The 25,982-nt window shown below is 39.5% G+C and overlaps 1 protein-coding gene across 3 annotated transcripts in view; it reads left to right on the top strand.

Moving 5' to 3' along the window:
• Positions 1–25,982, top strand: part of lingo2 (leucine rich repeat and Ig domain containing 2) — a 197,064-nt gene that overhangs the window by 116,010 nt on the left and 55,072 nt on the right. For all 3 annotated transcript variants that reach the window (XM_047585685.1, XM_047585686.1, XM_047585684.1), the window contains one exon: positions 2,615–2,704. The gene's annotated coding sequence lies outside the window, so the exon portion shown is untranslated. The remainder of the gene's footprint in view (positions 1–2,614; positions 2,705–25,982) is intronic.

The following is a 25,982-nucleotide window of genomic DNA, read 5'->3' as shown; positions in this document are numbered from 1 at the left end:
ATTTCTGACAAATAAAAATACAAAGTCTTTGAACAATGAGATTATCACGTCCTTTTTATATGCATGCAGCATTTCCACAATGGGCTTATTTTTCTTTCGCCTCTTGTTTACTTTGAGCTGATCAGTAAAATGAGAAGGAAAACAAGAATCCCCTTTCCAATCTGTGCCGAACCATTTTCTAACCCATATTATAAATTAAAGAAGCGTTTATCTGGGTCGGGGCTACGGCATTTAGAAACAAATGCTGATGAAGCTCTGATGTCTCTAACAGCATCCAGGTGCTCTTGCATATTAAGACATTTTATGGTCACATAATTAAAGGGAGAGGCTATTGCCATGATTGGTGTGCATCTTGATTCCAGGTGGCAAATGGTGTGCTAATGCAACCTTGTGAATCAAGGCCAAGAGTATGACAGATTGTCTAGGAAAGGATATTCAGTGCCATTATGTGTGATGGTATAGTATAGTTTTGAATCTGGATTTCTCTACAGACATGTTAAGCACTAGTGCGCATGCGTTATGTTCACAATCTTTCTTTAGCTAACATTGCTAACATCGTAATTAGGTCTGTTGAATAGACAGAGTGAACGTTGTTTACGTAGTGACACAGAACACGAGAAGTAATTTATCCCATAGTGGGGAAATTTGCATTGTTGCAGCAGCATATTGGTCGTCCTTCATAAAAGGACAGTGCGCACTAGAGGTAGAAACGTAAACATGAAATATATTAAATACAAAGCTCTTCCAATTTATTCTGAAAAGGACACAAGGACATGACATTAGAATTCCACCAAGTAGCCTAGCTCATTTAGATCATTCTCATAGTTGCAGAAAGTCATGATAAGCCTGGTGGAAAACCAAAACTTTGTACCGAACTATCCCTAAGTTGTTGAGATAATTTAATGAGCATGTGAAAACATCGACCTGATTGTGTTAATAGATTCAGTTAATGTCCATCCAGTAGTTGACATTGCAGCAAATGACTAAAACTTGTGCCACAATTTAATACCAATCATCTGTGTCTAATACTGTATTAATATTATTGGGAGACTTGGATCAACTTCAGGCAATTAACTTTTCAATCTGGGATGTCAAAGACATTCTCATCTGTTACATCAAGGGCATGCAAAAAGGGGATTGTTATGAATTCAGCAAAATCATCCTTTCACAGCCCATCAATATTCTGCGACCGCTGCAGAGGAGACCGTCCGTGCTTAACGAGAGGATCCAAGGGATAAGAGATCAAAAAACACGACAGCTATTGTCCTTGAACTCTTAATGGCGTACTAATAGTGCAGGGTGTCAAGAGCGATTTTAACAAGAGTGTCCTAACTGAAACTTTTTTTTTTTTTTTGAATCTCTCCTGAATCTGCCTCTGGACTTGCACAAGAGAACTCCTTTTCTCCTTCCCTCTTCCCTCTCGCCACATCATCACATTACCAACTCAGGCACGCTTTTTGCATAATCACCATCTTTTGTCTTTCCTCTTGCAGTTTGGATAAAGGGACTCATTATAGCAGGGAAAGCAGCAAGCGGAGGCCAGTGTGCGTTTTGCAGGTCACACTGTTTGCTGTAATTCCTAAAACGTCTTTATACAAAACCCATAGACTCAGCACATTACTTACCCTTACTTAGTACTTTCAAATAATAGAAGAGGTCTACATTGTGACTTGCCTCATGTGATTTGAAAATCGCCATATTGTTTTTTTTTTCGTGTGTGTCTGAGGGCATGATGCCTGGAAAGAGTGAAACTCAGTGACTGAACACAACAGCTCTCTGAAGGTGGTCATCAATCAAGACTCTTTAATCTACTCTTTCTCAAGCCTGTTGTATTGTCATGTCACATTGTGTATGATGTAGCTGTGTTTGTACCAAGATGCTTTTTAAATAGAATTCAACAAAGTGGTAAATAACTAAGTCTTAATGCACCATTGATAAGTATTTCTAATCAGCCAATCGAATGTGTGTAGCGCTGTGTGGCTCAGACTGTGTGAATCAGTTCTGGGAAGCAGATACTATAAGAACTACACATCTTTATTTAGAGATAAATGTAAACAGATTTACTCTCCTGCTTTAAACACTTTTACACGCAATTATTCACTCATTATTATGACACAATTATTACGTCATTGCAAGACTTAAAATATAAAAGGTAACTTAGCCAAGGTCCTTTTTTAAATTTAATTTTATCCTGAATTATAATTATTAATTATATTAATTATAATTATATACCTTCATTTTTTACACAGCCATTGAATACTAAAATGCATGATCTGGTGCTTTGAAAAAAAAAAAAAAAAAAAGCATAATGGAAGTCATAATCAATAGAAGCTCCTGTCTCAACTCTTCCCGTTGTCCATTTTCCCCTACTCTTGCCCTCTCACCAAAATCATTTTGATAGCTACTGCATAAAAGTAATTATTTGAAAGTAATGTGCAAAAAGCCACCATTTATCATTGCCTCTTAAAAGTGCTGCCAGTGTCTGTGCCCGTCTATTTCCCTGTGTTTTGCAATGCCTGAAACTGGGATCTTTTAGGTATCGATTCTGATGATGGCTTATGAATCTTCCCTCGATTTATCTTTTTTATTTTTTTGATTCTTCCCTCTCTTGCAGATAAAAGACAGAAAGCAGGGACGACCATACCAACAGAAGAAGAAAGAAAACAATAGGCCATGGCTGAGGGGATGATTGCTTCTCAAAGTGGTAAGCAGCAGACATTTAGAGTCTCTCCACTGACTTGGTTGGTGTGACGCTGGAAAAAAGCCATCATCCATTTCTTTTTCATCCATTTTTTGCCCTCTAAGTAGTTCTTTAGTTCTCTATAAGCTCATACTATCCTCCCATAATGATGACAGCATGTAAACATGCAGTTAGGTTCTAGTTCAACTCCTGCAGCCGCCTCCAATAATGTAAAACCTAAAGATTCACTTCAGGCCTGATTTCCGATGGATGTGCAAACAAAAAATAGTGCATTGTTTGGGTCACCGGTTACATCTGTTTCCAGACTGTGGTCTTCTATTAGATCGCACGGTTTTTAGATTGATCACATAAGCAAATAAATCAAAAATATCTAATCCTTACTTTGGGGAGTTTTATGATGAGAACAGAGTCTTGATAAATGAAGTTGGTTGAGTGGAAACAGTTTTCAGCTTCCTCAGCGCTGTCTCACCCACACAAGATGGATGGTGTTTACCCTTAATTGATTGCCATCATGTTGTCAAACTCCCAGTCACTAGGTTTTTTTGTTTTTTTTTCCACATGACTTTCCACATGTGTACACATTGTTTACAGCTTGTGCTTTTTCAAATATAATCAATACATTGCACCAAGGCCATCACCATTTTTACAAAATTATTTAACTCAAGTGCGCATTTAAATTGTTCTCAAGTATTACTGTGACATCATAATAATGCTGCTTATGAACTTCAACAATAAATTATATTTTTGTTTTTGCTCAATTTTATATTTTTCATTGTTTTTATGTGTTTGTTGTATAGGTGAACACGTTTGCGTCCCCTCTGGCTGTTATTGCTTGTGTCCGGGACTCTTTAAAAAATGCTCATTTTCTGATGGAAATGACATCCTAGTAATGGATCCTTTTTTTTTTTTACCCATTTTTTGAGTGTTGGCAACCAGCCAAAAAAAAATCTCTGTGGCTTCTTCCAGCTGCAGTGAGGCAACATATTCTATGTTACTCACTACCTGAAAACACCTTGAACTTTAGTGGATGACAGTTGTTAAAGTTTTATTTTTAATTTATTTTTAAGTGTAAATTTTATTCTTTTGACCCAAGTCCTCAAGTGTCTTTTTTTAAGGCGTAAGTATTCTATTAGATCATATGGTAATGGCGTTCACCTCTCTGACTTTTGTCCTGACCTACACCTTTAGATTTGTGACACGGGACCTGTTCATGACTCCAGCTTCCTTGGCTTTATGTGCTTCATGTCACTGTGGCAGTGTGGAGTCATGGTCCTTTGCTGCAGCTTCTCTGACCGCTGAACCACAAATTATCGCTATATAATGCCTTGATCTCTCATCAATGCAGTCATGACAAGCGGGTCAAAACAGCGGGTGTGTGCCATTTGAGAAAAAAGGATGTGGCTGTCAACCAGGATTGTCTGTCATACAGGGAGCATCCTTTAAATTTACAATCAGTCAATAAACTCTTCACAGCTTCTAAAGAAGGCATCAACGATTTATAAATACCTTGATTAACTTGGAGAAAAATATTACAATGTTACAATCCGTTTAGGAGCCCAAACCAAATGAATATGCTTCATATAACACTTCATTCGGAATAAATGGGCCATAACTGAATGCAATTTCATTCAGTTTCACTGGAGTAGAATATTCCTTTTTTCCAAACCGATCGGAAGTCAGGCGCATGCTCTGTCTTGACGTAAATGGATGGTGACATTCAAGTGACATCTCCTCAACTGGTCTGCGGCTCCGCAGAGAGCTTATTTTTGATAACAGTAATAATAAGAACTATACATTATTGCATTAGACGGCAGAAAAAATAGAAATATCGAACTGTTTGAAAAGGTCCATCAAAAAGTCACTGAAGCCGTGATAGACTGAAACACAGAACCACTGGAAAACCTCTTAGCCCAGCTACTATAAGGCTAACACAGTAGCAAAAGTGGGTATGACCCCGCAAACTTTCTCAGTCAAGCTGTTGCTTTAATAATAAAACTCTAAAAACAATAGCAACTACTGCTAATTAGACAAGACACCACGCACCAATCACATGATGTTTTCATGGATCTGCACATGTCACATGTCTGTAAAACAGCTGTTCCACAAGTAAACATGTAAACATCAGATTTGAATAGAAGACATTTTGACTTCTTATTCGTCTTTGGGCTCATTCGCAATCACATCTGGGTGGGAGTTATTATCAATGCACCTGTGTTATCAATAGTGTGACTGTTACTGACATGTGCAACGTGGTTTGTACTGGATGAATGTTAGCATTTTAAGATACCGTCATTGTAGCATGACATAAATGCATATGTATATAAGAAACTTAATATCCAAGGAGCCTTGCTTGCTCTGTGTGAGTGCACTATGCTATATAAGCCTGATACGAGACGTAAACCATGAGATCACCCTCTCTTTCATGAACTACGGTGACCTGCGAATCCAAGTGAAAGTCTATCCCTCTTTAATTTCACTTCTTAATGTCTCTTTGGATATCGAGGGACGAAGAATTGTGGTTTAAGGAAGGAAGTGAATACAGATACATTTTTGATCCACATACCATTAGGACATTAATTCATGGTATTCAGTGAAGGTGACTATCCTTAAAGGGGTCTCCATAATTTAGACATGCAATTCTTTTGTGTGGCTATGATAAGTGACAGTCTCTATATTGTACATTTATATTACCCCCTTTAGTCAGCACATAGTAAAGATGGTTTAGACGCCTACAATTGTGTGTTGCAGTAATTTAATTTGACAGTATCTACTGATAGTGGATATAGATTAAAGTAAATGCATAACAGGGCATGGTTGCCATTTTATGTGCCATATGAAAACTATTTAAAGCAGTCTTGATGACAATCTCCAATGTTAAATGGCTCAGAACAGAGCATCCCCTTCAGGCATGTTTGCTTTGCCAGACATGATGAGTGAAGATCCATCATTTCCTAAGCCAATTCCACCATTCACGCAACAAAACGATCATCTTGACAAGAGTTTTAATTTACAAGTCAAACTCCAGTTGACTTCATCTGCCTGTAGCTGAGCTTTTGTCAGATTTTAGATTGTATGTGTGAGTGTGTATATGTGTGCGAACAGTCATCTGTAACGCACACACATACTTGCGTGTGTGCGTGTTTTGCATGCCCAAACCCGAGTGTCTGCACGGCTGTGTTAGGAGGTGCGTCTATATCTCTGTTTGAGGGAGAGAACGAAATAGAAAAGCAACAGAGGTGATGTTGTGTGAATAGATGGGAGTCGACAGACAGATAGTGTCATTCCCTCACTATCACCATTAAATCTTAATCTCCCGGCCCCTCGTGGGAGGAGCCAGCCAAGCATGGGATTGTGTTTTGCATCTGAATCAAGATGTCTTGTTAATTCAGTGTTGAGTGTTTCCTTGAGACAAAGTTTGATGTGTCTGTTTTTAACTTCACATACATTTGGATGCGCTGGCAGATCCTCCAGCTGCTGCTGTTTGCATTAAAGCCTTGTTAAAAGCAGTTGCCTCATAAATGGTAATATCTCTAATCAATTATGAAGAAAGAGAGAAAACAAAACGACAGAGCTGTGCAGAAAATTTTTCACCCCCCTGTGGAAGTTTCAGCAGGTTGCATCATGGGGGGTCAATTCCACAAGCTTCATCTACACCAGCAATTACACAGAATACTCTAAGAATACTCTCTTTTCCGACACTAATTCAGTGACACCATCACAGTACTTGTTGATGAGTGTATGCTGTGTAGTCTGTTACAAATGAAGCGAATAATACTTGTTAAACTAATATAATGTTCTCCTTATGACGTACTCAGTCGTTTCTGCAAGCAACCTCAAAAATTCACAAGTATTCGGCCGCAAATTGTTCTAGAAATTAAAGATTAGGTAGAAAATCCACTTCTGCACATAAAATGAATGCTCAAATCTGTCTCATTGATTGGAGTACGTCATTAAGTAATTAGGAGTTAAACGCTTTGCTAATGACTTCCTCACTGTGAAGTGAACAAGTGCTTTGAAGATACTATTTTTCATGTAACCCACAGCAGAGAAGGTGCCCATCAGTCCATCAGTCAAAGCACGTTGCATCCCATCATCTTTGTTTTGTTCTGACCTGAACATGTTCCACCTTCTTAAATCAGTTACTTCTGTTGTTCCCCATTTTTCATAAAAAGCTGAAATGCGAACGCACTACCTGAACTTCATCACAACACAACTTCTGGAAACTTCTGCAGGACATTCCCATCTTCACACCTGGGAAAGGGTTAGCTGTATGCAGGTGGGGACGGATTTCACAATGTCTTAAGAGTGACCCTCAACATTCTCCTTTGCCACAAAGAAAACACAGTGACAGAGCTATTAATTATAGCTAAGGCAAAAATACAAGTGCTTATTCTGGGATTAGAGATGCCGGTGGTGACATTTGCGAATTGAGGACATGATTTGGGTTTTTTATGTGTTGTTGCATTTTTTTTTTTTCTACAGTGAAGTGGTACATTTTCCCGAACATCAATTGGATACAGTATTATTAGATCTGGCTGCACACTTTGAGATATGAAAGTGAAAAATAATCTCTGTGACAGAGGTAGGCCCTGACAGCACACTGAAACGTAATGGAAAGCCAGGCTCCTGTTTCAAAGCAAGAGCACAGTAAGAAGACTGGTTCGGAAAAGGAAGCCTGCTTACTGCAGATAGAAGACTGAGATAAACCAACAAGACTGTTTAATTCATTATACTGTACCTAATTTTGACCTACATAGAAAATAAAATTTCATGCAACTCTTTCTTGTAGCTTTGTAGCTTCCACTTGATACTTGATAATTGCCATCACCATGGAAAGATGCAAAGGAGATAATATATAAGAAAAAAATATATATAGTGTACACCCATGATGTACATTTCGTTGTTTTACTCCCAACTGATTAATATGGAACCTCAGAAATTCAAATTCATTTCTCTAAGTAGATATTACATAAACCGTTGGTTGTATGGACAGGGTTTTTTTCAGTAAGACATCACTGTGAATAGCATACAATATGCAATAGATGGATTCATCCACTCTATTATAATTTCTTTGCTGCCCACATGCCTCATTATTCTTGGTAATAGACTTGCAACTCCACTAAGTCTATTGATCCTCATTATTTCCTCAACCCTCCCTTCCAAACATGTCATTTGAAGTTTGCTGGTTGCATTTCGAATTATGCTAAATGAGGCTATATTGTTTTTGTGTGCATATATCTCTGAGAATATTAAGTTGTATGGGATATATTTTGCGGAAATTTGGCTGCACAACAAAATAACTTGAACACTATGTCAAACATCTTCAGCAAGGCAGGACAAGGACATCTCTCCTAACTTGGTACAAAACTCTGAATAACCAAAATATACACATTTGAATATATTATTATGAATAAGTATCAACGTAAATGGAAAAACAAGTCTGTCATATTACTACTTGGAAAATAAACTGTAAGGCTAATGTCTTACTACATTTTTGCTTTGAACTTGAGGTCAAATAGTTTTTTGGCATTAGTAGACAACACACAAAAAGTATGCTGGAGGCCACACACATAAAAGTCAACAGTGGGTTCTCTGGTTGCCTTTGTAACCTTCTTATACACCAGTAGCCACAACACTGAAACCACTGTCAGGTGAAGTGAATTACATTGACCATCTTGTGATAATTCAATGCTCTGCTGGAAAACATTTGGCCCTGGCATTCATGACTTATACATGTACTGCCCTCCTAGGCCACACCAGACAGTGTAGTATATGGATAAAATATAAAACTTGTGTTTATTCTCATCTGAATTTCACCCACCCTGAGTACCAGTCGTTTGTTGAATTACCTGATTAGTTGGATATGATGAGAATTTCTCAGTTCCCATCAGGCTGGCATCAGTGTTCAAGAGTTCCCCATGTACCCTAATGTCATTTAATTTTGTGCCACCAGTTCGTTTTGAGCCCGTGTCACATCTTTCAGGGAATAAATTTGCCATTCTTATAGTTTAGTATGACTAACCTTCCATTATCCACTGACGCTGTCCTCAAAATGCTATTATGGACTGATTAGGAAAATGCCAGCAGCGATCAGAATTTCTGGCCTTGATTAGAGAATATTCACCCTTTTTGTTACTGTCAAGAATGATCAAGAGGAGACAGTGTTTGTTAAGTGAGTGTACGTGACTGGGAGCGCCATCATCATCATCATCATCATTTTAACACAGCAGCCCCCACATCCCTGAGAGAACATATTAACACGCTGGCACACTGTCATCCCTGGTGCCCCACTTAGACCAGATGGGCTTCATTCAGGTCTTTCACAAAAACGCAGGCGTGAAGGGATCTTAAATGTCAGTCTCGATATCAGCAAAGCCGTAATTAAGAATGAACTAGCAGAAGGACGTGTACTTTTGTGTCCAAGCAAGATAGGCTGTGTCATATCAAGGAGATCAGAGGTTAAACTGCCACAACTTCTGATGAGTTCAGCACCAAAAGGCTGTGCAAAAAGTTGGATCTGTATCCCTAGTCAGGTAACTTCGTAGTCCGTGTGGTGATACTGATGGAGAGTCCTGAAATATGGATAGAAACTTAAAGAAAAGAAAAATCGAACTCACTGCATGCCGACTGTAACCGTAAGTTGGTTGTCAGTGGAATTTGTTAATGATGCAAGATTGTTTCCTCTGGTTTCACAGAAGCCAATATTCCATTATGCAATTTTCCAAGTATCACATCACCATTACACTAAGGATGTGCTAGTGGATAGTCCTTGATCCTTCAATGTGATGATGCGTTTGAAACAGACTGAATCTGATATACATTAAATAGGTTTTCCAGAGAAAAAGTACAATACCACATATGACATTGCTGCCATCAAGGAGTGTCATTACTATGGGGCGGGGGTGTCTGGTCTGGTCTAGGTGGGTGCTACATGTCCAAGTAACATCCACATGAATGAATGCCAGGTCCAAAAGTTTAACAGCAGAACTGTCACAAGATGGTCAATGTTATTTATGTCACCTGTCAGTGGTCGTAATGCTATGCCTGACTGGTGTGTATCAGACCGACAACCACATCGCAGAATGTATCCTGACAACTAATTCTTCATTGGGCCTCAGAGTTGCCACTATCTGTGGTTACCAGGCAATTTGTGCGGCATCTGTCCAGTATCTGTAAATGCAAACTGATATGCACAACAGGATCGGAGGCTTGTAAGGAAGTGGCAGGCAGTGCTAACCTTTCAAGATTGCAGGGATGAATGAAAGAGGTCAGAAACTAGGTGTTTAGATGTTCCTTTTCTCTCATAAAGCCCACAATTACTGCACTCTGTAATAACAGAGTGCATTGTGGGAAATAAGAGGGTACGGTCACCATGGCTTGCCTCCCCCCTGTGTTTGTTTGTTTGTTTGTTGTTGTTTGTTTCTGTTGTTTTCCACACAGGAAATGCAAGGCTTCTAATTAAGTCTTGCAGGAGGAGAATGAGGCGTCTTAGTCGGCCAACTGTGAGCGGCTATCGCAAGCTCAACTTCAATGTTTAATTTATGTGTGCTCTATTATTTATGGAGCCGTGATCTGTGTGTATACTGGGTTTTATGCAGGCTGTGGGTCTGTGCAGTGTTTGCGAGTTTGAGACAAGAGAGAAAGAAATATAAAATAAAATGAAAAGAAGAATATTGAGTGCACAGCCAGCAGAAAAAGAGCTCTGTTAATGTAGAATTGGTCTGTCAGGCAGTTCTCTCTTCCAGTCTGCTTTTCCAGTCTCCTGTTGAGTGTACTACATTATGCATCCACATTATGCATGTACAGGCATTAGTATACACACACATGCATGCTTTAAACTTAGGGTGACATTGTTTATTATGTTTGTTTTGCAGAGGTTTACCCTGAATTTGAAAATAATGTCTACAAACCGAAGCCAATTTAAGGCCAAAACCATGTTACATTGGTTTGAAAGCAATGAATGAATTCTAAATGAGGAGATCAATTTTGTCCCCCTTTAAAAAAGTCGTTCCCAATCAGCCGCGTTCACTCAGAAATGTGTCCCCATAGTTTCCCTAGCTCTCAGCGGCAGATGATAATCAGACCTGTGAAGATGGATGTGGTAACAACACCCATGACACCACTGCCTACAATGGCCAAAAGGGCCATGTTTACGTTCTCCCCACCACAACCTTTAATGTGCAGCGATGCAGCTCTAACCAGCTGAATATTATGCACTAAGCTGAGGCAACTGAGGGCTAAATCCACGCCTCAGAAAAATGGCTTGGATCAGCAGGTGTGACTGTGAAGGATGAAGAGGGGGGAAATGCAGGGGAAATAAATATTTCATGGAATATTTTCTCACAACACAGTTGAAAGGGAGAGGGGATACAGATCAATAGTAGTAAGGTATCTGGCTATCCACAGATAGAGTTACTGCAAGAGGGTATTGCAGTTTCAAATAGCAAAGGTTTGGCTACATACACCGATCAGCCACAGCATTAAAACCACTGATAGGTGAAATAAATAACATTGACCATCTTTTGACCATCCAATGTTCTGCTGTTAAACTTCTGAACCTGACATCCATTCATGTGGATGTTACTTAGACATGTACCACCCACCTAGACCAGACCAGACACCCCCACTCCATAGCAATGACACTCCTTGTTGGCAGCAGCCATCCCCAGCAGGATGCAGCCTGATACAGGCACACACAAAAACGCTTTGGGAACAAGTTAAAAAAACACATGAAGAACGGAACAAGGTATTGACATGATCTCCAAATTCACTAGATCCTAAACTGATCAAGTATCTGTGGGATGATCCACAGAGGATCCAAAGATCCCCACTAACAACATTATGTTTCCAGGAGGTCATAATGTTGTGGCCAATAAGTGTAGTTGGAGTTACTGTCATTTGGTGATAGCAGCAACTGGAATTCTTTATTTTTATTTTTACTGAAGTGACATTCTGGTTTTAGTGAACACATATTTAAGAGACAAGGACATATGTTGTCAAGGTGCTCACGTTAGAGTTTCTTAAGATCAGTCAAAATTTTAACCCATGTACTGTATTGTAAACCTACATCAGAGTAAATATTCCATAATTTCCTACTGCAACTGGTCTGTAAGGCAGGTATTATTGAGTTTGAATAAAACAAAGAATACTACAGCCATATGGCACGAATAAATCCATGTTGTAAAGTTGATGACCCCAGATCACCTCCAGCTAAACAAAAGCAACAGAGCGGAACACATATTAGTAGAGAAGTAGAGAAGAAATGCAGAAAGAAGAGGCCAGCATTTATGATGCTGACTAGACCATTTGTGATTTGAATTCAAAACGGCACCTGGAAAAATTCCTGCTTCAGAGTACTTTAGAGTTTATAGTGATAGGCATGATTTTAAATCAACTGTTGTTTTAAGGTTTCACCAGAAGAACAAACTCCAATGTAAAGAAACCCAGTGCTGGTGAATACAGCATGACTGGATGAAAATGCTGATAAGTAAATGGGCAATAAAGCAGCCTTAATGGAACAAACAATCCTATGTCATGCAGGAAATTAGACTGAGAGGAGCAATACTGAACCTAACGAGCTAACGGCATTTTGAATGAGGTGATTGAAAGGGAGGCGGTTGCCTGGGCAGGAGCACTGGACCATCAACCTTCTTTCTCACATATCCTATGGCCCCTGTCCAAGAATTACACACACACACACACACACACACACACAAGGTGAGAGAAGGCACTTAAGGACCTCTGCTTCACTGGAGCTGCTCAGGAAAAGTATGTACTGGATACCGAACATCCTGAAGGGAGAATGTAGTGTATGTTACCAGGCCTTTAAACTAGAGCATTCCTAAAAAGAGACTTCAGGTAGCAGTGGTAGTAGTAATAGTTGTTTTTACTCTGCATGACAACACCACCACCATGTTATTACAGTTTGTATCTCTGCTTGCTTTTCAGGATAAGTTCAGAGCACAGCATTGGCCAGGATTAAATCCTTTAGATGTATTACTATATTACCGTAACATTTGGGCAGCTTGTGCTTCACAGTTAAAACAACTGATTCTTCATTGATCATCCCGACACACGATCATTCAAGCTATCGTCCTCATTACCAGTTTTAACAGCTTTGGCATAAAAATTGCATTAAGCAGTAATCTGTAAATTTATTATGCTCATACTTTTCAAAGTACAAACCAAAAATAATTTTATTTTTACCCTCCAGGCATAAAAGCTCACTAGGCCCTAATGGTCTGCTAGATTCTCTGGGCCCAAATGCCTTCAAGCAAGTCAACCAGGTAGCTGGTTTGATTCCTGTCAGTGTCAGATGGATTCATACTTGACCTTATAGCTGAAGGTTATTACATCCGACTGCCCTTGAGCAAGTGACTGACCCCCCCACACACAGCGACTCCAGGGCCAGTGCACTGCGACTGACCCTGGACTCTGATCCCTCTGATGAAATGCACATCCATTTGTATGTATGAAGCAGAAGGATATGCAAAGAGATTGATCCTTGAACTACAACAGACAGAATTGATGAATACAAGTTCACGGCGGCTTACAAATACTGCAGCGTCCCCTGATATGGTAAATAAGACAATAATGGTATATTGTATTCTTGGATTTGTCACAGGAAAGGAAACCTCGCTGTCTCACCTTCCTATTTTACATCCTGAATCCTCTTCCGTTGTAGATGGACCCTCCGTCCATTTACAGGGAACTATACGATGCAGATAGCTCATAAGGCTACATTTTATGTGTTCAGTTGGGAGTCGGAATGGTCTTGAGTGATGGGCTTGGTGAGAGAGAGGACTTCATTTTAAAACCTCACTAAAGGTGAACCTGCCCCCTCATGTGGACTCAAAAGAAGGTAAAACTCTAAGCAGTGCAGCATAAGCATACACAGCAAGTTCAGTGGCTCTGAGGGGTCATTACCCCAAGGAGATGTGCTAGGTACACTGCCAGGCTGAGGCCATTATCAGTTTGTTGGTACAGGTGATTATGGTTTACTCTACCGTGAAAATCATAGAGTCCACTCATCCTGAACTACATTTTGTTCCACTACGCAGCGCTGACAGTATGGAGATAGTACGTTAGAGCACTTTTTAATCATGTTCGAAAGACACCAAAAACCCTTACCTGAAAGGCTAAGTGTTTCAGGTAAAGAGCTCTCTGTTTGGTTTTATTTTTAATAAATACACAGAGAGAAGGACATTTTTGATGGACATTTGTTGCAGCGAATAGTAATGAAATCAACAGCAGCAGAATGAAAGAATAAAACGAAATAGAAGAACGCTCTGCGGGGAATAAATGGCAACAAATGTGGCATTTAGAAACTGTGCAGTAAATAAGAGAAGGCAACGCATGCTCGGATGCAGGAGGGTGTGAAGAAATTGGCCATTTGTCAGCCTGGATAAGGTCACTATCTAACTTGCAAACTGCACAGTAATTGACTGGAGTTGAGATGTTACACTGTAGCTGATACCAGCTCCTATGAAAAGCCACGGGACTTCTGATGATATCCCGTGGTTATTATTTCATTTCGGGACAACTGAATATCATCACTAGCGCCATCATAATTAAGAATTTGATGTCTGAAAATGACAGGAGCGGTGTCAAAGGGGAAATAAACTAAACTAGACACTGTCTTGTTCACAGTGCACATGAGAAGTACATGGAGAGTTAGTCACTGTGCATGATCCTAAAATGAACACCATAATCCACTATCAGCCTTTATAGAACGACACGTGCTGCTTCTGCTCTGTGTCACAAAAGGTCTTAACTGGCACTGGGCGTATAAGCACTGTTGTGCGTAGCCTTCTTAATTAAATTTGCAATGCGTGAATGATTTGTTTGTTGTTTATTTAGATAGACCCTTATTGCTTTTTATACACATGCATTTCATTTATATTGAGGTATACATGGTGAGTGCTTGACTCAGTAGAAGAAACACCCCCTCCAAAAATAGTTGCGCATGCCACGTTACGATTAAAGACACTTCATCTTTAGTGACCATTCAGCTAATTTATATTCCTCCATACTGCTTTAGTAACCGCATGAGGTCTTGTTACCACTGTTTTCACAAACATGTGGGAGTATCATAATGAGATATGTCAGAAAGCAGGAGGATTTTTTGATGGGACAGCAAACAACCCGCAGCTGCACACTGAAGATTACTAATTATTATCGCAAACTGTAGACGAATTATTACCTGCTGCGCACGGCCCTCCTGGCAAGCAATACATGAAAGCCACTTTCACAGCTTGGGAGCATCTTAGAGTGTGGAAGCAAAAAACAAACAATGAGTCTTTGCAGAATCTGTATTGCCAAATATTGTTGTACATTGTAAACGCTGTCGCTAAGCTCCAAAGGTGTGCGTGCAATCCCCCTTTAAATATCAATTTTTTCCATGAATATCTTTTTGATGTTTTAATTTCATTCAGGGGCAGCACAGTGGCATGGTCGTTAGCACTGATGCCTCACAGCAAGAAGGTTCTGGGTTTGAATTCATCAGCTGACTGGGGCCTTTTTTGTGTGCTTCCTCCCACCGTCCAAAGACACACGAGTGTGAATGGTTGACTGTCTCTTTGTGTTAGTCCTGTGATAGACTGGAAACATGTACAGGGTGTACCCCGCCTCTCACACACCGACAGCTGGGATAAGCCCCAACCCCCCCACAACCCTCCAGAGGACATACAGTTAGAGAAAATTAATGCATGAATGACTTTACTTTGAATGTGGATAAATATCATGATCAGGAAAATAGTGAAAGCCAGGAAAAGCCAAATAAAGTCTGTGTAGTCCATAACACAAACACTGTCAATTAAGCGACCATCAAGATTATTAGGACCATATATTCTAATTATTGGCTTTTTTTTATTAGGGGTCTTTAATGTATTCACCCAAGCATTGCTAATATAATCAAGGCAGTTACCCGTAGTCATGCCTATGTGCCCTGTGCCAGTAAAATGTATCCAAACCAAAACACAGTGCTCAACGGTCCATAGCTAATTACAATACATTACCTTCTTATATTTATTTTAAGTGCATAATTTTAAGTATGATTAACTCCCAATAACAAAATTCAGCATGTACTTCACATATTGCTATGTGCAGCACTTTTTTTTTTGCTGGTCTCTGTTTATTCGTCTCGGCAACATAAGGGTTGGGCTCATCAGCGAGGAGCTTTTAGCCTGGGTATGGTTTTCCTTTATAGCGTCATATCAATACATACATCTGTCTGCAGGCAGAAACACATCTTTATATGTAGCTTATAAAAAGTCCTCATCCCAAGCTTTTACGATTCATTTTGGTCCTGGCCGACTCGTCAAACATAAATAACTCAAATAAAGATTTGTTACCACCAGAAAAAATGATGAGCTCAGTGTTTTTGTTTTTAGGGATATGAGTTCAGGAGGGAATAGTTCACCATGTACATGTACTTCCACTTCATTTACCACCACCAACAAGCAAAACATTTCACGTGGTTGAAGGCAGAAAAAAACATAAGAAGCGCAGGTGCATTTTTTATTAGTACCACAATGCGAATTTGAATCTCGGACTTTATGTGGAGCAGGAAAATATGGTGGGCATAATGGAGATGGTGTTTACTGCTTTTCCATGTCACCCAGCAGCTGTTATTTTCCACTTCTGATATACTTCCAACATAAGAATAACTTAAGAGTGTAGGTGTTTCTTGCGTTGCGCGTGCAGTTTGGCTTGTTTGTGTTTTTGTTGTCCAGTCTGGCATGAAACAGTAAAAACGGTTACTGGCCGTTCCTGTCAGCCCCACTGTTGTGATTGTGCTGTCAATCTGGATAAAATTGCAGCTGTCAGACTGAGCTTCTATTTAATACTGTCACTTGGTGAACCATTCCTGACTGCACACATGTTGCCCTCAAGGAATTAATAACTAGGTTTAGTCGCCACTGAGAAGGATGAATAGCTGTGGTGCCAAGCAGCCAACTCTCTATGGCTCCCTTATCTTTAAAGTTGTCTTTCCCAGTCTTGTTTTAATTATATTAAAAGTTCTCTGTACCTCTGGGGAGTAACTGTGGGCCTAGGGGCGATGCTTGAGCCACTCTGTGCAGAATTCTATTTCATTTTATGCTCTAAGTCTGCCAAAACGCTCCCGTTTCCCTGCTGGGAAGCTTAGGTGGCTCAAACTGTGCTTGGGCCAAACATCATGCAGACTTGTTGGCGCTGGCATTTTAAGGTGACTCAGTGAATAAAATGTGTTTATGAAACAGCAGGTTTAACCTATGCTGACTTTGACAATGTGAAGTGTTTTTCCTCCAATACAACTCAAAGTATATCATTAACTTGTTGTCTTCACATATGGAAGAGGTCTTTAATAATTGAATTGTTACTTTTCTCAAATACATTCTTAATTGATGTATGACCTGATTAAAAATGGAAATGACGCCTGTCATGGGAGATCCTGCTGAGATCTCTCTTTTTTCTTTCTTTTTATTTGGCTGCTTAACAGATATCTTATGTACACTAGGAAATGTGAGGCTGTTGAAGCTCCACGGATTAGAAAAAAAAGAAAGCCTTTTACTACAAACTAAAAAGGATCTCAAGCTAGTGCCCAGGAGACCTCTGACTTGTTTCAAATGTGTAACATCTGGTAAGCAGTTAGACTTTCCACTTAATCAAGTTGCATTATAACTTTAAAAGGTTTTTATGTGAAAGGACACGTTTAGCGCAGACATAATCCAAACTAATCAAAGCAGAAAACCTTTATTGACAAAGTAAAAATACAATAATGGTCTATGAAAGTACATTGGTTTGATCCCAGTAGTGTTGTATGTGGGAGGAATCCAGAGCTACTAACTAATGGACCACAGGGGTCACTGAACTGGTTCAAAGACCTGATTGTATGACTAGATGCAGACACAGTTTCATGTGACATTTTTGGTGTGACAGTCCAAGTCTTTTTTTATATTCAAGTTGCATAATATTGATCTGAGATCGATTCTTTACGCTGCAGATCCAACTTGCATTGAAATAGCTCTTTTAACTTGGGCTTGGACATTCAAAGAGGCACGCTCAGGAAGTGATCTTGTGGACCCAACTTCAGTTAAACAACCAAAGATATGTCACACTGTATGGTGAGGATTTAAATAATAATAATAATAATAATAATAATAATAATAATTGTATTTGTGGTTGGCTTTTAGAGCACTCAAAGTCCCTAAAACAGTCGAAGAAAAAAACATCCAATGCAATAAAAAATAAAAGCACATTTAAAACATATTTTTCTAATTTAAGTAAGTTATTTAAAACAAAAAAAAAGGATGAGTCCTGAGTCTGGATTTGAAGCATGTGGAGACTCTATATTCTGAATGTAAGATGGGTCAGTGAAAATATCTGAAAGATATTACTATTGCAATAACTACTACAATAATTGCCCTTTTTGCTATGAAGCTTGCTAAGAAAAGCAATAACAGATCCTAAAATCTGAGAGTGATATTTCTTTATATCGCATGTACTAAACCCTCCATGAAACTCCATGTGGCAGGTCAAGTGTGTTTTTATGGTCCTTGAACATAATAAAGGAGGATCATGCTGATTGGCTGGAAACGTGCTTCGCCGGAAATCACTTATTTGAAAACAGGAGGGGCTTACAGGCAATTACACGTGGTGAAAAGTAATGACACAACAAACAGAAGGGGGATTTTAAGATAAGCAGCAATGTGCCCAGGGAATTTGGATGGGCCAGCAGTGTTGAATGGAGATTGAGGGCCTCCAGCATGCGTTAACATCCGACCTGATGATTAATATCTTGATAATGCGCTCTACCTCTCCTCGCTCTGATATTGCGCTGACAGCAGGAAGATGTGTGTGCCAGTTAAAGCGGTGTGAACGAATCCGGTGACAAAGCAATATTTTATTTTATTTATCTTACTTCCGCTGCTTTTCATTGGTGCCATTCATTACCCCCGTGACAGCACCAGCCGTGGCGTACATTGATATGTGGGGAAACGAGTTGTAAAGTGTGGGGGAACGTTCCAAGCCAGACATTTCCATTCATTGTAAAGAGAAATCTCATCACACTGGAGGTGAAAGGAAAGAGGCCAGAATGGAGGGAATAAAACGTATTTCATGTCTTTTGTGTAAATAATTGGTGATTTGCATTAAAGTGGTGGGGGTTGATTTTATTGGTGAGTGAGCAGTTTCTGAGAAAAACCTGAACTCGTCTTAAAAAGAAAACAGCCTCTAGCAGTGATTGTTCTTTAATCTCCTGACTGTTTGTATGTATAGATAGATAGATAGATAGATAGATGCTTTATTCATCCCAAACTGGGAAATTTAGCAGTTGCAGCAGCAGTGTACAGCCACTCACACCTCTCACAACATCCTATATAACAGGAAAAAAAAAAAAAAAACAATCTACTATTTACACAGTATTTACAAGACTATGGAAATAAGTGAGTTGAAATAAAAGGAGGGAAAAGAAATAATGTCCAGAGTGTTATCTGTCACATACACATGACATACGCTGATGTATGTTGGGGAAAAATGAACAGATGGATGGGTGCTGTGCATGAAACTATAAGCACTAGTGAGATTTTCACTTCTCCAGTCCGTGCATAAACATCTTCATGAACTGCTGATGAAAGAATGTTCTTTAATAAGCAGATACCAAACACCTCCAGCTAAATTAACTTCCTGAGTTGCTTTGACGGAAACATCCATTTATCTCAGCTGTTGTTTGTTTCTTATGTGGTGCAGTTGATTAAATTCTGACCCTCATCACTCTATCATTAACCAGTGATTTATTACAAAATAATCAATGTTTGCCAGTTACTCTGCAATCTCTCACTATGTCAGTTGCAGGATCTCATACTTGTGTAGCTGAAAATGAGCCTGTTCCATCTGCATAAATGTAGTGTGCACTTGTTCCCTGTTGCAGGACTGACCTGTTAATGAAGCACGACCTCTAGTCAGAGATTAAACAATGCTCACAAATGTGGCTTTTTGCTCTTTGTGACAAAGAGGACAAGATAATGAGTTTTGGGGGAAAGGCATCTTGGCACTCTTGAGTCAAATCCATTCTCCTAAGAAATGAAGGCTTTTGGCAGCACACCTCAGTGTCTTTAACTGTATTTACTGAGAAGAAAAAAAGGAAATGGAAAAACGAGGAAAGGAGCCCGACTTGACCTGGCACTGTGTCATTGCGACTGGTTGTTGTTTATCTTTGTGTCTTCGGCAGGATTGAGAGCATTGTTTACAGGATTGTCAGAAATCCACATGGACCAGCTATGAATGCAAACAGTGATAATGTTTCTGTCCGGCCAAAACGAAAGTGTAAAACCCTGACAGATTACCAGTGACTGTAGCTGACTAGGGGCGCTGGCCATGCCACAGTAAGAGGCCAAGCAACGTCAAGCTAGCAATGAAACAAATGAAGCTCTCCCACAATGAAAGGAGTCATTTGAAACTCATTCATATAAAAACCGAAACAATTAGTACATGGTAAAAACAGTAATACCGTAGTAGTTTGTGTAAAAGCACAGACTACTGAGATGAGAGTGAGTCTCAGAGAAGCAGTGACGGTCAGTTAGAGAAAAGAAAAGACACAAATATCAGAACCAACGTGACTACTTCACAGTAGTGTTATTTTGCGCTCGTGTCAATGTTGTTTTTTGCGCATTCGTGGCTGAAACATGGCAGTCAGAACATATGTAAGAGACACACAATAAACAAGAGGAGGAGGGAAATGAAGGCAGTGAAGGCTGCCTTGCTTTGGATAAAGATATGGCCCTTTGCAGATGGCTTGTTAAAGCTGCAGAGGATGAGTCAGAGAGCAGTCCCCTAACAGAAGCCCTTGTTGTTCAGAGTTCAGTCTGGTTTCATCTCGTCAGCCTTCCTCAGGGCAAGTTTTTCTTTAAAAAAAAAAAAGAAAAAGAAAAATGATATATATCCTGCTGCAGAGGTCTTCTCCATGTCCCCATCTTGACATTTTCCTGTCTATTAAAACAAAATCACCGGAAACCTGCTCAATCATGCCATGTCCCTACATAATATGTTCTCACATAAAACTCAAATGAGAAGTTGTTTCTGTGCTCTCACACATAGTAAATCCGTTACATCTTTGAAAAATGTATAATATGTCAGTGATTACAATTGCTTAAATGCACACATAGAGTGAATACAGTCGCACTCCAGCTCTCATGGAGGATTCCAAGTGAAAATCTATGTAATGGTCATTGAGCAGTCCAAATGAAAAGGCATTTTGATTTACATTCGCTGTGAAGTCGTGCGATGATCAGATCACAGTAATAACAACTTCATCATCTGTTTAGCCCAGAGCCTAAAGTTTTACTGAAGCATGAACAGGGCTAGGGAGACAGAGGGGCAGCGCTTCATTAAGCCAGGATTAATACAGTATTGACTGCAATACAAACATATAGCATATAGCTTAAGTTCCTTTTCTTTCAGACACGAATGTTAAAAGAGTAACAATAAAGTTCTAACCCCACAGTAGTAGGTTTACTGCTTATCTTTAATTTGGCAACCAGGGAGTAGGCTGAACAATTGTCTTGTACACAATGACGCACACTAGAGCAGTTGATAGTTTTAACAAAGCTAAGCCTCAGCCCACATTATCTGTGCTACAGGCAAATACTGACATGTGACAAATCGTTATTTCTTTATTTTAATGCAACGCACAATGTTTTATTTTAAGGGCATTTTTATGTTTTGTTTAGCTTTTTGTTTTTCGTATCAGTTCTGTATTTATTTGAGCATGTTGAGGAAAAGAGGACAGCGTCTCCACGGTGAGCGGGAGAGCCATCCGTACTGAGCTCTTAAAACATTCAGAGCAATAAATTACAAAACCCTCCTGAGAAAGGGAGGCAATCTGCAGGCTGAAATGACATCTCATTAAATGGTCCTCATGCTTACCTTACAAGCTGAATATTGCATAACTTTAATCTGTCCCTTTACTACCAGTGATGTAGTGCCTTGTTGATCTATTCCTGGGCTACTCTACTTAAAGCCAGGTAGTAAGTGCTTAGTTTTATTGTAATATGACTGTGTATTGAACAACATGCCCCTATGGTCCTAAGTCCATGTTCAGTAGTCACAGGGTTAAAATCTGTACTTTTGCTGTTGTTTGTGGAAAGTTTAAGGGAACCAAAATGTCTTTTAAATGCTAATTTAAAATGCTAAATTGCCTATTCCTGTATCCTTTCTCCATGCTAACCTCATGTTAATGGGTTTTAATACAAATTAATCACATTTTTCTTTATGTCTGTTGTAAATGTACTTTGAAGGGATTTTTTTCCCCCCTCAGCTTTGAATTAATCTTATCAATATCTCAGCTGCTCAGAAACATGCATGCTCAGTTCATAACAGTAAATGCAGCTAAGCTCTGTTTTGTTACAAGAGCCAACTGGTGAGAATTTACAGATGAATTTGCCATACAAAAGTCTCTGGATCTTTTTATTTATTTCGGTTTGTTTCTGCTTGCTTTGTTCTTCTGATTCTTTAGGGATTTTTGTTACTGCTGTGTTACTTATACTTTGATCACTTCCTGATTTCCCCAAACTAGTTTGGGTCAAAGTCATAATTTAAAAAATAAAAAAGGGTGTGCATTAACTGCGTGTTATTATTATTTTTCAAGTCAGGAACTGCGTATACGTGTGTGATTAAAGTGATATTCTTAAAATATGATTTGTGTTCTCTATGATTATGCAACCTAAAATATCAGCTAACAGCTTATGAGTAATAGGTCAAGTCATGTCGCTTGCTGTCCACAGTGGAGCTGAAAAAGGCAACAAAGAAATACCCAAAATTGCAGTAGCCCTGATGGCCACAAACAGCATCAAAAAGCCTAAAATGCCTTGGCATGACACATGACAAATGTGCAAAAAGAGATGTGCTAAATATGTGTTAGAATTACTTCAAATAGGAAATGGCAACACTGGCATCATTTTAAATGATATTTAAGTTGTGCAGTTCAGACACAGCTGTTCTTTAATATCTTTGACTAATGTTATTTACTAGCCTATTGTATCAGATTTGGAAATAAAAGTGCCCCCAGGCATCATTATTTACACAGCTTTATTCCGTGGACACTTTTTGACACTTTATGTTCTTTCAGGAATTTAATCTGTTTCAAACACTTCTCAATCACAGGCTTATTCAAATACAGAAGCAAATGAAAGAAAATAAGATGTCCTTTATTTCATTGAAACCTCTCATGATGTATACTAAAGTAAAGCTCATACTATGGACAAAAACAACCATCTATTGAACATGCACAGGATAGCTATAATAAGGAATATATCTACATTTCAGTGACATGTGGACCAGTTGTCTGGCCCCACCAAGGCTTCTCAGCACTCGTGTGTCACAGATTGCAGGCAGTTAATATTTCAGTGCTGTGGAGCTGTATTTGGCGACAGCCAAGTAGTTGGGTCAGGTTAACAGAGTCGTTGCGTGCCACTGCCCATGAGAGTCTTTAATATTTTATTGCCTTTTTCTTTTGCAACTTCCTCTTATTTTAATGCACTTCAGAAAGAGCGCAGATATGTATATTTGAAAATCAGTCTCAAGTCCTGTAACACTAGACTGATGTTATGTTGTCCAGTCGTTGTCAGGCCACGTAAAATGACAGAGCAGGGTCAGCGGATGCTGAGGCACATAGTGCACAGAGGTCACTAAATAATAATTGCTACAGACCTTCAAACTCAAGAACAGAGCAAAGAGAGCTTCATGAGTTTACATGGCTGAGCTGATGCATCCAAGCCATACAGCACCTAGTGCCATGCAAAGAGTCTGATGCAGTGGTATAAAGCATGTCACCACTGGACTCTACAGCAGTGGAGACGTTCTCTGGAGGGATCCGGTTTCTCCATCTGGTAATCGAACCTAAACCTTGTGGAAAACCTTCCCAAAAGAGTTGAAGCTGCAAAAGGTGGGCCAATGTCATATTAAACCCTATGGATTAAGAATGGGAAGTTCACATGTGTGTAAAGGCAGGTGAGGGAATACTCTTGGCAATACAGTGTATATTGCAGTGAACTGTGTTCTTGCAGACCTGTGATAATCGTCATGATTAATTCAGCACGTAGAATAAAACGCCTGAGCCTGTTTATATTTTATATTATATAAAAGCTGCTTTAGTCAACCTCACTCTTTGTATGCTCCCGTGACAGTTAAAAGTAAAGCAAAAAATAAAAAGATGTGGGGGAGATGCCAGGTGAATGATGGAATCTCATTCTCAGTTTACTCTCGCAGGACACTCTGTAGATAATGGTGTGATGGATTAGGAGGTGGGCCATGCAATTTCTGCTCTATGAGACAGAATGGCAGATTCAACAAAGATATTTAAATATCAGCTTCCAGCAGCCAACTACAGCAAGAAAGTCAGACTGGTTCAACATGGTGGTTCGACTCTGTGAAATTTGAATGCCATGTATATGTAACATTAATATTATACTTTAAAACATTTTCATTCTATGTATTGTTCATGCAAAACAAATAGGTGAGCTGTGACCGGGTCAGTGACAACAAAAATTAAAACACCAATCAGCCACAACATTATGACCACTGACAGGAGAAGTACAACCTTGTACATCTTGTGACAGGTCAATTTTTTACTGAGAAACTTTTGGACTTGTCATGTGGATGTTACTTAGATATGTACCACCCACCTAGACCAGACCAGACACCCCCACCCCATAGCAATGACACAACTTGATGGCAGCAGCCACCCCCAGAAGGATACAGCCTGACACAGACACACACAAGAACGGTTAAGGAGCAACTCAAAAAACATGAAGAACAAGGTGTTGACCTGGTCTCCAAATTCACTAGATCCCAAACTGATCAAGTATCTGTGGGAGTCACAAGGTAGACCTACACAATATTAGGAAGGTGGTCATAATGTTATGTCTGATTGGTGTATACTTTATATACAAACTCTTTTGAAAATTATTCTTGTGATGCAAGAGAGAAAACGTGCAACCTTTTAGACACTGTGACATGGAACATGTTTATCACTGGGCTGTCTGATCACTGTTCCACCAGTCCCCTCCAAAGAGCCATTTGTCCTCATCCTTCTTTGTTGTACTATCAAAGTCATGTCCTGTAGCAAATTGTCTCCAAGTGTGCAGTCCAAGTGTTGGAAGATGAAGGAGAAGGAGAAGGAAGTGACAAGAACGTTGCCCCAAATAGCTATCGATTCAGCTGTGTGAACCTTTCTCTCTAGTAGGCTAAAACTCTGGGTGGCGCCAGGGCTGATGTTCAAAAGAAGTCGCTGTCACCCAGTCTCAATGCAAAGAGATGACTGGACTGTTCATCCTGTCACCCCAGTTAGAGGGGCTTCAAAAAGTGAGGGATTCTTTCTAAATTGTCAAGTAGCAGTCAACAGATCAAATGCTCTTACAGAGGCTGTTGAAGGACCGCCTCTTACCATTTCATATTATTTTGTAATATAGTGTCATATACTAAAGTATAATAATGTCAGAATCTGTATGGCAACAGCAGGGGTCTGCACAGTGGCAGTAATATGGCAGGATAAAGGTTTAGAGCCATTGATTTCTAAATAATGTACTGCATTATGTTTTTCCACAAATATTGATACAAATATAACTTGAAGTTCACTACCGGTTGTAAAAGTTATTGACTGGAATAACATGTGAGCCTTTGCACTCCCCGCAGAAAGCTGACAATGCCAAATAGCCTAAGATGGATTGTGGCCTCTGATCGATAAAGATGTCTTGATAGTTTCTAACTGAAAGAGATCAGAACTATGGACTGCTGCACATAGGCAGGCAGACAAGTTTAATTGAATTTGTAACAGGAAAATCATAATTTAGTATTTTTGACCCCCTATGTTGAACTGATGCCTAATAGATCTGCAAGACACATGACTTCCCCTCTATTCAAGAGCCCACAGACTGCTTTCAGTCCACTAGATCACTACAGGGATAATAGTGTTCCAGCAAGCATTTGAAACTGCACTCACAGCTTTGAGGCTTTAAAAGCCAAGCCATGCTCACAGTCAATTTTCTATTTTTTTCTTTTTCATTTTTTCTTTTTTTAGCAGGGGCTTGGCGCTTATTACCAAATGTTCATGCTTCTGAAAGACATCAGAGCAGTGCCCTGCATGAATGCTGCAAGATGGCTTCTTTGAGTTCATTTAACATGTACTCACGGCAGTACACATTTTTCATCCCTTATTTAAACACAAAGGAAGAGTCAGTAACGGCTGGTGTCATATTCCACGAGACAAAACTTTCTACTCATTCTACTCTTTCATGACTCTCTCCTC

The sequence above is a fragment of the Mugil cephalus genome, chromosome 5, assembly GCF_022458985.1.
Source record: "Mugil cephalus isolate CIBA_MC_2020 chromosome 5, CIBA_Mcephalus_1.1, whole genome shotgun sequence".
Lineage (NCBI taxonomy): Eukaryota > Metazoa > Chordata > Actinopteri > Mugiliformes > Mugilidae > Mugil > Mugil cephalus.
The sequence above is the reverse complement of the archived record's forward strand: the minus strand, read 5'-3'. Positions and strand labels throughout refer to the sequence as shown.